This window comes from Telopea speciosissima, chromosome 6 (genome assembly GCF_018873765.1).
Source record: "Telopea speciosissima isolate NSW1024214 ecotype Mountain lineage chromosome 6, Tspe_v1, whole genome shotgun sequence".
Taxonomy (NCBI): Eukaryota; Viridiplantae; Streptophyta; class Magnoliopsida; order Proteales; family Proteaceae; genus Telopea; species Telopea speciosissima.
This window is the reverse complement of record NC_057921.1, coordinates 14,533,115-14,547,617: the sequence shown is the minus strand read 5'-3', so window position 1 is coordinate 14,547,617 and position 14,503 is coordinate 14,533,115.

Below are 14,503 nucleotides of genomic sequence, written 5' to 3'. Positions count from 1 at the left end.
CCATAATGCTATGCTTTCTCTTTGATTATTATAATTGTAGTTTATCTGCAGCACTCTGATCTTACCTGTAGTAATGTGATGAATGTGGGACCGTGAATATAATAACTATTTCTAGATCCATGGGATTTGGCGGATTGTCGTTACACAATTCGGGTCACCTACCTAATCCTCCCAGGGGTGGTTTTGGGTGTGACAGAGCTTGGTATCAGAGCGTGAGGCTCTTCTTACATACACGGAGTGCAGATTAGGGTTAATAAGCTACCAATATTAAAACATGTAATAATTAAAAGCTATAGGGGAGGTAGATGCAATTAAATAGAAGATGCATAATTTCCATTAAATTTAAAGACAACAGTGGCTGAGCCACTACATAAGTTTGATTAAAAGTATTACTTCAATATTTACATAAGTTGACAAAAAAAAAAAAAAGTACATAAGCTAAAAAGAAAAGATATATCTGAACCACATAGCACTGAGTCAGAAGCTGGCTGAAAGAAACTACTTCGGCGGAGGCAAGTCGCCTGATGGAGGCTGTGACTGGCGCAAGTCAACACGATAGAACCTGTCCCAGAAGTCCATGCACTGCTCTACAGACACTACTTTGCTCTCCAATGATGTGAAGCCCCGATCCATCCCAGTCGACATATCAGTGAGCTGAGTGCTGAGACCCTGAAAATGTGACATCATTTGTGCCCACTCAGATGGCCCTGGCACTTGTGAGCTAGAAGCACCCGTCGCTCCATAAGCAAGTAAATCTGTGAACTGTGCACCAATGCCCTCAAAGCCGCCTTGCCCCTCACCCTGAATGTCTCCCAAGATGTCACCTTGCACCTCATCATACTCCACATCCTGCTCATCACCTAGCATCCCCATCTCCTCATCCTCCGATGGATTACCCCCTGACACCTTCATCTTCAGTATTGAGGTCTTGTCAATGGGCCTAGATCTATCCTTCTCCATATTCTCACCCGCCAAAGGAACCTCAAAGTGCCAAAGGAATAAGGTAAGGAACTTCCCATATGGAAGGTTCCCATCAGATGGGTTCTGTGCATGATATAGCATAACTTGGAGTAATAGGTATGGGAGGTTTATGACTGGACCCTCTCTGCCTGCTCCCAATAGGCAGTATGTGATATACGCTCTCATTATAGAAATGCTACCCCTGTTACCGCCCTTGGGGTAGATGTTGTAGGTTACACACCTACTAATGACTCGGGCACTGGGCTTATAGGAATCCTCTGATTTGGGAGTGTCCTTTGAACCTGTCAATGCTTTAAAGACCCTCCTCCTGGTCTCCAAAGAGAACATCTCAGAAATATCAACATGGGGCTTGTAATAGCACCTCTCCCCAGTGTTGGGCAGCCCCAGAATCCCCGCTAGGAGGCAATGGTCAACCTGATATCCACTCCCTTCACCCTACTCTCCAACCGAACTCTTGTGCCCCAGATGGCACCAAGTTGTAGTAGAAATACCGAACCAAGTTGGGATAACAAGGTTCAGTAGGAGTCAACATAGGGGTCCAACTCAAGGTGTTGAACCTAGTAAAGAGACTGTATTAATGGAAGTCATCCACCTGGACCACCCGACCATTGACTATCTTGAGGGACTTAAGCTTGTCCCAATCCTTAAACTGCTCATACCTAGAGAAGAGGAATCGGTCAAACTTGGGCTCCTCCGAAGATGAATCGTCCCTAGGTGAAGGGGGAGGCACCGTAGATGATGATGAAGAAGAATGATCGCTCTCAACCCGTAGCCTCTTCTGGGCTACCGATTTCCTAGCCGTGCGATGACTTATAGACATTGGGCTAGAAAAAGAGAAGGAAAAAAAAAAAGTTAGGGTTATGGGAAAAGAGGTAAAACCCTAGCTAAAACAAGAATAAACTAAGACAAGATCTAATATGAAGAAAATGATTAAGAAATCTTACCTTGGCTCGTGTGGATTTGCGAAAGACTCGAAGAAATGAGAGGAATTGGTGTGGAAATAGTCACACTACCCTCCAAAGAGTTTTCCTAGGTGTTTAGAGAAGTTTAGGAAAAGGATGGTACAAAATGGGCCCCTCTCGGACTCATATACCTGCGCCCCGATTCTCTGGGCGATGGCACTGGGCAATGCATCCAACCCCCAGAGACATCGCCCAGTGATTATATTTTTGCTGATTTTATGTTTTGACACATAGGAACTTGGATATTACCTAAAATAACCTTAATAAACATGAAAAAATATAAACTTGTATAAAATAATCATAAAAATAAAATAAAATAATATAAAATAAAATATATAATTTAAAATAAAATAATTCACTTATTGCTTAATAACCCATATAGGGGAAAATAGCCATCACTTGGGAGGTTCTAGTACAAGACACAGGAATTTGAAAATTTCTTTTATGCCTAAATATTTAATGATAGATAAATACATATATGCCTATATGAAATAATTTTTATGTGAATAATTAATATTATGTGCTTGATACTGTGATACACAAATTGAGTGGAGTGATACTATGCAAAACCAAACATAGGTATGTAGGTATGTTGTAATACGTATTTACGACGTGTAGGGAGCGTAGATCTTACCCTATCCAAAGACTAGGTTAGCCAAAAATAGGATCTAGTAGGTTGTCTCGCCAATCAAAACTCTTTAGATGCTAAGGTACCTCAAGCCAACCCAATTATATTCTCATTATTTATAGTCATCTGAATTTTAGTAGACATGTACTTAATTCCTTTAATTAAGTATAACCTGATGCTTAGAACCATTTTCTATGACAGGACCCATTACCTCAGCCAAGGCTGGAGACCCCAGCATCATGATCTATATTAGAAAACTAAGAAGAAGACTGATCAGAATACGTGAGATACGAGCTCGTGCTGAAAACCAACTAGTAGTCTACTTAGCTCTTGCAGACGTCAGTGAACCTATGGGACGGGCTGTCTACCTATCCTTAGCAAACGAGGTTAGAGGCGATATAGCTTATTTATACGTGCAAAACGTCATCACTAGTTGGAAGTTACAGAGGCTTGCCTGTTAGACCAGGTAAATAATTAAAAATCTTTTACTTAAAAAAAAAATTTTGAAGACTCTCATATAGTGTCATGCATAGCACATCATTACATAAAATGTTTAAGAAAGAGAACAAAACACAAAGTGAAAGAAACACCTCATAATAAACAAAGATGACATATCGAACAATCCTCCTTACTGGTGTGACTCATGAAGATCACTGGAACTATGGACTAAGTTTGTACCTGCACTAACTAGGAAATAATTGATGACCCCGATGAGTAATATTGGAATATTAAACATGCCCCTCTTTTCAGAGCAGCAACGATGGTCAACACAAGAAGAAGTTCACATGGTGGTCGCAAAGGAAAACAACCTCATATTATACCAGAGGTTGAACTGCCAAATGGGACTGAGGCTCAAAATTCTGAAGCATTGGCTACTTCGTCAGAAGCACCAGCGGCTACACAAGCCACTACTGCAGCACCTCAGCCAAATGGGGTAGCCAGCGATGTAACTGCATTCATGACCACTATGATGTGGACCATGCAACAACAACAAGAATTGCTTGGTCAGATGTCCACACAATTTGCAACCATGATGCATGAGCGTGCGGCGCCACCACCACCACCCAACCAGCCCATACTATTTCCACCACTTGTGCCTCAGCACCTAGCGGAGAACTCTACCCCCAAAGTTATGGAGAGATTTAAGAAACTCCAACCGCCTGTGTTTTCCAAAATAACCTCCAAGGTAATGTAGTCAGAAAGGTGGATTAGTGCCCTAGAGAAGGCATTTGAAGTACTTGAGTGCACGGACGCACAGAAGCTGATATGTGCGGGTTATCAGTTACAGAATGAAGCCGAAGCTTGGTGGAAAGCTACTAAGCCTAACTTGGAAGCTACTCACCTGAATCCCACGTGGGAGCAATTTAAAGAAGTTTTCTTCAAGAACTACTTCCCAGAGAGTTTCAGGGATAGGAAAGAAGTTGAGTTTACCGCACTGGTGCAAGGGACCAAGTCAGTGTTGGATTACCAACAGCGGTTTGAAGACCTGTTCCATTTTGCTCCAGAGCACCTGAAAGGGGAAGTTAGTAAGGCAAAGAAATTTGAGAAAGGACTCAAGACCTGAGATCGGATAAGTATTGTCAATCATGGACATCCGGGATTATGCTCAGATGGTCGACAAGGCGAAGACGATTGAAGATAGATTTAAACAAAAAGAGAAAGAGAAGGCTACGACGTCGCCTGGGTTGAACAAAAGGCCAAATAATTTTCAACCTTTTGGGTGGCCAAATAAAGTTTATCGAGGAACAAGTTCAAGCCCTAATCCGACTTCGTATCGTAGGCCGAACGTGGGTCAGAACCCTTTCCACCCCACTTTTAATTGACCTGCTCAACCAACTATGAGTCAAGCGACAATAGCAGCTTCGCCAGCCCGACCAGCTACCAGCGAAGTGAGCCAAGCCTCAACACCTGCTGTTCCACCCTATAAGTGCTATGTGTGCAATAAGAAAGGGAACATGGCTAGAGATTGCAGATCACGTGGGTATAGCAACAACTCACCGAACCAGTCCTATGCTAGACCATTCCAGCCACGGGACAATCGGACAAGAGGAAAGGTGTTCACAATGACAAATGAAGAAGTTGGGGCAAACCCCGATGTATTGACAGGTATGCTTGCTGAACACTACTAAACTATAGGGGATAACTGGTTTACCTTATGTAACCTAAATTATATACAAACCCTAGGTACCCTGAATGTCTCAACCATACCTGCACGAGTATTATTCGACTCGGGCGCATCCCACTCTTTCGTTTCTACCACTTTTATGAGTAGGATGAAAGATCAACCGAGAGACATTGGGCACGAACTAGTAGTCAGCACATCGACGGGCAGTGTCATGAGTTTGAAGGAGGTCTACGACCCTTGCCAGATTGAGATTTGTGGGAAGAATTTAACCACACGGTTGGTAAAGTTAGATATGAAGGATTTTGACGTGATACTAGGCATGATTTGGTTATCCGCCTACAGTGCAAACGTCTTGCGTGCAGAGAAGAAGATAGTGTTTAAAATGGATGATGGGTCAATCCTCACCTATCACAGTAAACCAAGAAGGAAACCCAGAAGGATAACCTTATCAGCCCCCCAGGGGTAAAAATTGTTAGACAAAGGATGTCAAGGCTTTTTGGTCACTGTAATAGACATGGAGGCAAAGATAAAACCTTTAGAAGAACTGGATGTCGTCAGAGAATTTCCTGATGTTTTTCCAGAAGATCTGACATGGCTACTGCCTAATCGCGACATAGAGTTTGCGATTGATCTAATTCTTGGTGCAGCACCGATATCCAAGGCACCATATCGGATGGCGCCAATCGAACTAAAGGAGTTACAGGTTCAACTTTAAGACCTGTTGAAGAAGGGATTTATATGACCCAGCGTATCACCCTGGGGAGCACCCGTGCTGCTTGTTAAGAAGAAGGATGGTAGTATGCGACTGTGTATCGACTACCGCGAGCTGAATAAGCTGACTATCAAGAATCGATATCCGCTGCCGCACAACGATGACCTATTTGATCAGTTACAAGGAGAAAGAGTTTTCTCCAAAATCGATCTTAGGTCGGGATACCATCAATTGAAGATCAAAAGTGGCGATATTCACAAAATGGCATTCCGAACTCGATACAGACATTATGAATTCCTGGTTTTGTCGTTTGGATTAACCAACGCCCCAGCAGCATTCATGGACATGATGAACAGAGTATTCCATGACGTATTCGATAAGTTCATCATTGTGTTTATTGATGACATTCTGGTGTACTTCAAGAATGAGGAAGAACATGCTCGACACCTTACTTTTGTGTTGCAGTGGTTGCGAGAACACCGACTTTACGCCAAGTTTAGTAAATGTGAGTTCTGGCTTCACCAGATTGGGTTCTTGGGACACATCGTCACTGAGGACTGCATCAAAGTAGACCCAGGGAAGGTGAAAGCAATTCTCGAGTGGGAGACTCCGAAGAGTGCCACTGAGATTCAAAGTTTCTTAGGTTTGACCGGGTATTACTGATGGTTTATTAAAAATTTCTCGTGAATTTTGGCACCCATGACAAAACTTACAAAGAAGGGAGCCAAATTTGAATGGAATGAAGCGTGCGAGAAAAGTTTTTAGGAATTGAGAAACCGATTGGTAACAGCTCTAGTCTTGACCATTCCGGACGGCACCGGAGGAATGGTAGTATATACTAATGCATCCAGGACAGGATTGGGTGGTGTCTTGATGCAGAAAGGTAAAGTAGTAGCCTACGCCTCTAGAAAATTAAAGGAACATGAAAAGAACTACCCCACTCATGACTTAGAGTTGGCAGCGGTAGTCTTCGCATTAAAGATATGGCGGCATTACCTATAAGGTGAAAAGAGTGAAATCTTCAACGATCATAAGAGTCTGAAGTATTTCTTCACCGAGAAGGAGCTGAACATGAAACAGAGGCGGTGGTTAGAACTGGTGAAAGATTATGACTGTGAAATCCAGTACCACCCTGGTAACGCCAACGTTGTTGCTGATGCATTAAGCAAAAACTCTCGGACTGCATCACTCGCTTCCTTGGTCGTAAGCGAACAGTTGGTAGAAGAAGCTCAAAAGTTTGATCTAGAACTCGTGATAGAAGGAACGGCTATACAATTAGTGGCTATGGATCTACAGCCGTCGATACGAGAAGAGGTAATTGCGAAGCAACCATTGGACCCCGAGCTGGCCAAGATTATTTGGGAAGTACAACAAGAAGTCCATAAGGACCCAGATTTTTCTTTGGCTCATGATGGTGCACTAAATTTTTGAGACAGATTGTGCATGACTGATGATTATGATGTCCAAGACCGAATCCTTAAAGAGGAGCACAACTCACCCTATACAACTCACCCCGAAAGTACGAAGATGTACAAGGATTTGAAGAAGTATTACTGGTGGATGGGAATGAAAGAGACCATAGCTATATTCGTGTCCAAGTGCCTCACCTGTCAACAGATAAAAGCAGAGAGACACCGATCGTATGGATTACTGCAGCCGCTTCCTATACCTGAATGGAAGTGGGAAAGGATCACTATGGATTTTGTGACAAATCTACCCAACACCAGAATGGGCATGAATGCGATTTGGGTGATTGTAGACGGACTGACAAAGGTAGCCCACTTTATACCAATCAAGATAAGTTATTCTATGGAGAAGCTTGCCCAATTATACATAGAAAATATAGTCCACTTACACGGCATGCCTGTCAGTATGGTGTCTGATAGAGATCCTCAGTTTACCTCAAGGTTTTGGAGGAGTTTACAAAAGGCATTGGGATCTCAACTGAATCTTAGTACAGCTTTCCATTCGTAGACGGATGGACAGTCAGAAAGAACTATTCAAACTCTGGAGGATATGCTCCGAGCCTGTGTTTTGGAAATGAACAATAGTTGGGATGCTCACATACCTCTGGTGGAATTTGCATACAATAATAGTTATCACTCCACCATTGGAATGGCACCATTTGAAGCTCTTTATAGACAAAAATGTCAAACTCCGCTATATTGGGATGAAGTTGGTGAACGAAAATATCTCGGGCCTGAGAAGATTCAAGCTACTTGTGACAAGGTGGATGTCATAAGAGAGAAGATCAAGGCAGCCCAGTCAAGACAGAAAAGTTATGCGGATAATCAAAGGAAGGACATTGAATTTGAAGTCGGAGAAAAAGTGTTCTTTCGAGTGTCTCCAACTAAAGGATTGCTATGTTTCAACAAGAAGGGCAAGTTGAGCCCAAGATTCATCGGTCCATATGAAATCCTTAACAAAGTGGGACCCATAGCATACCGACTGGCATTACCACCATCTTTTTCAGGCTTCCACGATGTTTTTCATGTGTCAATGCTGAGGAAGTACATTAACAACCCGACACATGTACTATCAACTGAACCTGAACAGTTGGATGTGGACATGACCTAAGAAGAATAACCTACAGAGATATTGGACAGAAAGGAGCACAACCTCCATAACTGCACGGTCACCTTTGTGAAGGTTCGATGGGAAAACAACCCAATAGAAGAAGCTTCATAGGAACGTGAAGAGGAAATGAAGGAAAGGTATCCTCAACTCTTCAAATTGCAAGGTAAGCAAATTTCGAGGATGAAATTTTTGTAAGGTGGGGAGAAATGTCAAACCTTGCTCCTGACTGGCTGGAATTTTGATTGAAGGACAGGAACCCCTGACCAGGCAACCAAGAACACTGTGGATTACCACTCCAGTGATTGAAATTGACGAAGAAACCCTATGCATGTCTTCCTACATACCTGTCCGAAGATGGACAGCTGACCCCTGCAATTGCACAGCTCACAACATTATGTATGGCCTGGACTCCAGGTAATCTCTCTCTTCTCCATAACTATGGGACCCACCCATGGAAAAGTATGTAAAAACCTCTAATTGGCATGTGGGGACAATGCCCTAACTATGGGTCAAACCCCTGTGCAAGCCCCACTGAGATTCAACCTTGCTGAAATCTCTGGGCGATGCAGACAAAGCCTAGAGACATCACCCAGAGTGCAGAATAGCATATTAAATTGATTTTAAATTATGGGGACCACACATATTGGACATGGGCACCCTCCATAGGTAGAGGGCAGTCTGAGGGACCACCTCATACCCCTGGACCACTGTGGACCCCATTAGTGTGCCCAGAATGACTGAGAATGCAGTCAAAAATGCATTCTTAAAAGGGGCCTTAGTAGCCAAATAGACCCTAGTATGGGCTGGGCCTATAAATAGCAGTGCCATGGGTTCATTTAAACCCCTTGGCTACTGTTCAAATCGTGGGGAAGGGAGAAGAAAGAAAAGAGAGGAAAAGAGAGGGAAAAGAAGAAAAAAGAGAAGAGGAAGGAAGGGAGGAGCAGCTCACACATCTAAGCTTTGATTTCGTGGCACCCAAGCTCAGCTCAGGTATACAAATTTCTACCCAAACCTGCTGCTTTCTTTGATGCCTGTGTTTTGGATGATTTTCTGCTCTCTGGTAGCCCAGAATAGTTGGGAACTGCCTAGAATTGCTCTAGATCTGCCATGCAAGTATGAAGCATGGAAGATCTGGGAATTTCGTGTAATTTTACTGATCTATTATGCTGGTCTTGGAGCCGAAACCTGGCTGTGCATGGCTGCACTGGCCAGTTTCACTATTAGTTGGCTATTCGGAGTACTAAATGCAAGCCCTGGCTGCATGGGACCTAGCCCTAGGTGGTAACAGCCTTGGATCATCATTTTACATCTGTTTCCAGCTTTGCATGCAGCTAAAACTGAGTTTCATACCTGAAGAAAACCCTATGACACTATTCACTGGGTTGTCTGGGCAGCCTCTGGCAGCCAAGTGGTGGGCCCTGTGGAAAATCTACATGGACCAAAATGAAGATCACCCCTGGGGTCTCCTAATACCCTAACATGCATAGGGGAAAGATTTGATCACAGCCCATAACCAGCAACCTTGGAAACTCAGCCAAATCTCAATTTGAAATCTCTGGGCGAGGCACTGGGTGATGTGATTTACTGCTGTTTTGATGTTCTGACTTGGGGGACCTCACCCAGTGACCATGGTACTTTGTGGGAAGGTGGAAAATGACCTAAATGCCCCTCCCCACATCTATCCATATGTGGGAATGCTTGGGAACCCAAGTGGGCCCCACAGGACTTGGAAACCCTGCCTGTGCTTGGTCCTACAACACTGTCAAGCTGGCGACAGCACTATGAGCCTATTATGACCTAGGGTCAGGTACTAATACTATAAATGACCATTTTACTCCTAGGCCACCATCTCTGGATGATGCACCGGGACATAGACCTAAGACCCTGTGTAAGGCCTAGAGAATTCTAAGTGAAAACCAACTGAACACCAAGTCAACCCAGTACGCTTAGATCAACCCTAGGATCTCCAAAGATAGATTGGAATATTAAAATGACAATTTCTGATGTATACCTAGGATTTGATCCCGCGCTCTCTAGGCCTACAACCAGACTGCAGTTGGAACTGAATTGGCAACCGAGTTCTTAGAATCAGACCCAGGTGAGTGAAGTATTATCATATATGTATGTGTAACTGTGTTACTATGCCGGCAATTAAGAATCTTAAATTATAAATGTTGTGTTATGTAATTTTGCGCAATTACTCAAATTACTACACATTGACTGTCTGTTGATCAACACTGTGAATCTTATTTGATGATTGTGAATGTTAGACTAGATGCCGTAGTCGGCTTGGAAATGAGACCGGTGGTAGCCCATAGTATGGGATACGGTTGACACCGCCTGACTCATACGATGCCATATAGACATGGGGTTAGAGTTTCATCACCCGTACTATGCACCCTTGCCAACAGGGGTAATGGTGTTGGATGCCTGTGAGGGTGACCATATGTATATATAAGAAATGAAAGGAAATGAAAAGAAAAGAAATATGTTTGCATCGGAATGGTGAATATGGGCTATAAGCCAGAAAAGAAAAGAAAAGAGAAAAGGGACGGATTGCCCTACAGGTTAATCACAGAGGGGTGGTCGAGCTGACCTTGGTGAACGAATGCGGGAGCTGACTGGTCCTCTCTAACAACTCAATGGGTGTATCGCAGGAAGGGGTAACCAAGCCCGCACCAAGGATACATGTATTGGGGATTGTAGTAGCACTGACCTGACTTAGTTGTATTGCTAGGTGGCTAATAATCAATCTGGACTTGTGTATCATGTAGGATCATGTGGATTGCGGTTGCACGTGCATGCATGATGATATGTTTTGCTCACGAGCTCAGTGGGGCTCACACTCTATTATACATTGTTTTTCTTAGGTGATTTTGCAGATCGATGCCGCTGTGGCATGGAGGCTCATTACGAGGAGGAGAGCCCTGGTTGTTATGATGATATTGGTGTGGACCCCGACGGAGGTCGTGCCGATGATTCGTGCATTCTTGGTGGTCATTGATGAAGACTGTTGAGGAGTCCACTTGATGCTTTTTATCTTGGGGACTCCTTTTTGTTCCTATTAGGAGTTTATCCCTGTCTTGCTTGTGGTGCAGTTTTAGTTCTTTTTCTTTTTGGGGTTGAGTTATCTCACCCTGTATATATATAAATATGTATGTATTTCAGTCTTTCAGTTTTTGTCAGCTTTGTTTCTCTTTATGGGTTGTATCTGGGTGGGAATGTTTCAGAACACTTTATATATATACATATCACCTCATTCCCGTAATGCTACGCTTTCTCTTTGGTTATTATAATTGTAGTTTATCTGCGACACTCTAATCTTACCTGTAGTAATGTGATGAATGTGGGACCGTGAATGTAATAACTGCTTCTAGATTCGTGGGATTTGGCGGATTGTCGTTACGCAATTCGGGTCACCTACCTAATCCTCCCAGGGGGTGATTTGGGGTGTGACAGCAATCTCTTTGTGGGAGAAACTCGGAGGAACACCTTTTCCCCGACTTTAAATTCAATGTCCTTCCTTCGATTATCCGCATAACTTTTCTATCTTGACTGGGCCGCCTTGATTTTCTCTCTTATGACATCCACCTTGTCACATGTTACTTGTATCATTTCTGGCCTGAGATATCTTCGTTCACCGACCTCGTCCCAACACAACGGGGTTCGGCACTTCTGGCCATATAGTGCTTCAAATGGTGCCATGCCAATGGTGGAGTGATGACTATTATTATAGGCAAATTCCACTAGAGGTATGTGGGCATCCCAACTATCACTCATTTCCAAAACATAGGCTCTGAGCATATGCTCCAGAGTCTGGATAGTTCTTTCTGATTGTCTGTCCATCTGCGGATGGAAGGCTCCCAATGCTTTTTGTAGACTCCTCCAATACCTTGAAGTAAATCAAGGATCTCTATCAGACACTATACTGACAGGCACCCCATGTAAGTGGACTATATTTTCTATATATAATTGGGCAAGCTTCTCCATTGAATAACTTATCTTGATTGGTATAAAGTGAGCTACCTTTGTCAGTCCATGTACAATCACCCAAATCACATTCATGCCCTTCCTGGTGTTGGGCAGATTTGTCACAAAGTCCATAGTAATCCTTTCCCACTTCCATTCAGGTATAGGGAGTGGCTGCAACAATCCATACGGTCGGTGTCTCTCTGCTTTTATTTGTTGGAAGGTGAGGTGCTTAGACACGTATATTACCATGGTGTCTTTCATCCCAATCCACCAGTAATACTTCTTCAAATCCTTGTACATCTTCGTGCTTCCGGGGTGAATTGTATAGGGTAAGTTGTGCGCCTCTTGGACATCATAATCATCAAGCATGCACAATCTGTCTCGAAACTTCAGTGCACCATCATGGGCCAATAAAAAATCTGGGTCCTTATAAACTCCTTGTTGTACTTCCCAAATAATCTTGGCCAGCTTGGGATCCAATGGTTGCTTCACAATTACCTCCTCTTGTATCGACGGCTGTAAATCCATAGTTGCTAGTTGCATAGCCGTTCCTTCGATCACGAGTTCTAGATCAAGCTTCCGAGCTTCTTCATATAACTGTTCGCTTACGACCAAGGAAGCGAGAGATGCAGTCTGAGATTTTCTACTTAACGTATCCGCTACCACGTTGGCCTTTCCAGGGTGGTACTGGATTTCACCGTCGTAATCCTTCACCAGTTCTAACCACCGCCTCTGTCTCATATTCAGCTCCTTTTGGGTGAACAAATACTTCAAACTCTTATGATCGCTAAAGATTTCACTCTTTTCACCATATAGGTAATGCCGCCATATCTTTAACGCGAAGACTACCACTGCCAATTCTAAGTCATGAGTGGGGTAGTTCTTTTCGTGTTCCTTCAATTGTCTGGAGGCATAGGCGACCACTTTACCTTTCTGCATTAGGACGCCACCCAATCCTGTCCTGGATGTTTTAGTATATACCACCATTCCTTCGGTGCCATCCGGAATGGTCTAGACTGGAGATTTCACCAATTGGTTTCTCAATTCCTGAAAACTTTTCTCGCATGCTTCATTCCATTCAAATTTGGTGCCCTTCTTTGTAAGTTTTGTCATGGGTGCCGAGATGCGCAAGAAATTTTTAATAAATCAGCGGTAATACTAGGCCAAACCTAAGAAACTTTAAATCTCAGTGGCACTCTTCGAAGTTTCCCACTCGAGAACCACTTTCACCTTGCCTGGGTGTACTTTAATGCCATCCTCGGTGATGATGTGTCCCAGGAATCCAATTTGGTGTAGCCAAAATTCACACTTGCTGAACTTGGTGTAAAGTTGGTGTTCCCGCAACCGCTGCAACACAAAGATAAGGTGTCGAGCATGTTCTTCTTCACTCTTGGAGTACACCAAAATGTCATCAATAAACACAATGACGAACTTATCCAACACGTAATGGAATACCCTGTTTATCATGTCCATGAACGCTGTTGGGGCGTTGGTTAACCCGAACAACAGCACCAGAAATTCATAATGTTCGTATCGAGTTCTAAATACCATTTTATGAATGTCGTGTAGGATTAAGCGCTTGCCAATCCCCCAAAAGATGCCTTATGAGGGAAGGAGCAACTTTAATTCCTTATTGCACACCAGCCAGCGCGCATCGCTTCCTCGCCCGAGCCAGGATCTGGACAGGGCATTTTGGATCACTCCCAATAATCCCCCCCAAATGCACACCCAATAACAGAGCACCCATGGCACCAAGGAGACTCAAACTCGCGACCACCTGCTCTGATACCAATTGTAGGATTAAGCGCTTGCCAATCTCCCAAAAGATGCCTTGTGAGAGAAGGTGCAACTTTAATTCCTTATTGCACACCAGCCAGCGCGCATCGCTCCCTCGCCCGAGTCGGGATCTGGGCAGGGCATTTTGGATCACTCCCAACATGTCGCCGCTCTTGATCTTCAATTGATGGTATCCCGACCTAAGATCAATTTTTGAGAAAACTCTCGCTCCTTGTAGCTGATCAAATAGGTCATCGATGCACGACAACGGATATCGATTTTTGATGGTCAGCTTATTCAGCTCATGGTAGTCGATACACAATCGCATACTACCATCCTTCTTCTTCACGAACAGCACAGGTGCTCCCCAGGGTGATACGCTAAGTCGTATAAATCCCTTCTTCAATAGGTCTTGAAGTTGGACCTGCAACTCCTTCAGCTTGATTTATGCCATTTGATATGGTGCCTTGGATACCGATGCTGCACCAGGAATTAGATCAATCGTGAACTCTATGTCGCAGTTATGCGGTTGCTGGGTCAGATCTTCTGGAAAAACATCAGGAAATTCTCTGACAACGTCAAGTTCCTCCAAGGGTTTTATCTTTGCCTCCGTGTCTATCACAGTGGCCAAAAAGCCTTGGCATCCTTCGTCTAACAACTTTCGTGCCTAGAGGGCAGATAAGGTTATCCTTCTGGGTTTCCTTTTTAGTTCACTTTGATAGCTGAAAACTGACCCATCTTCCATTTTGAATACAATTTTCTTTTTCGCA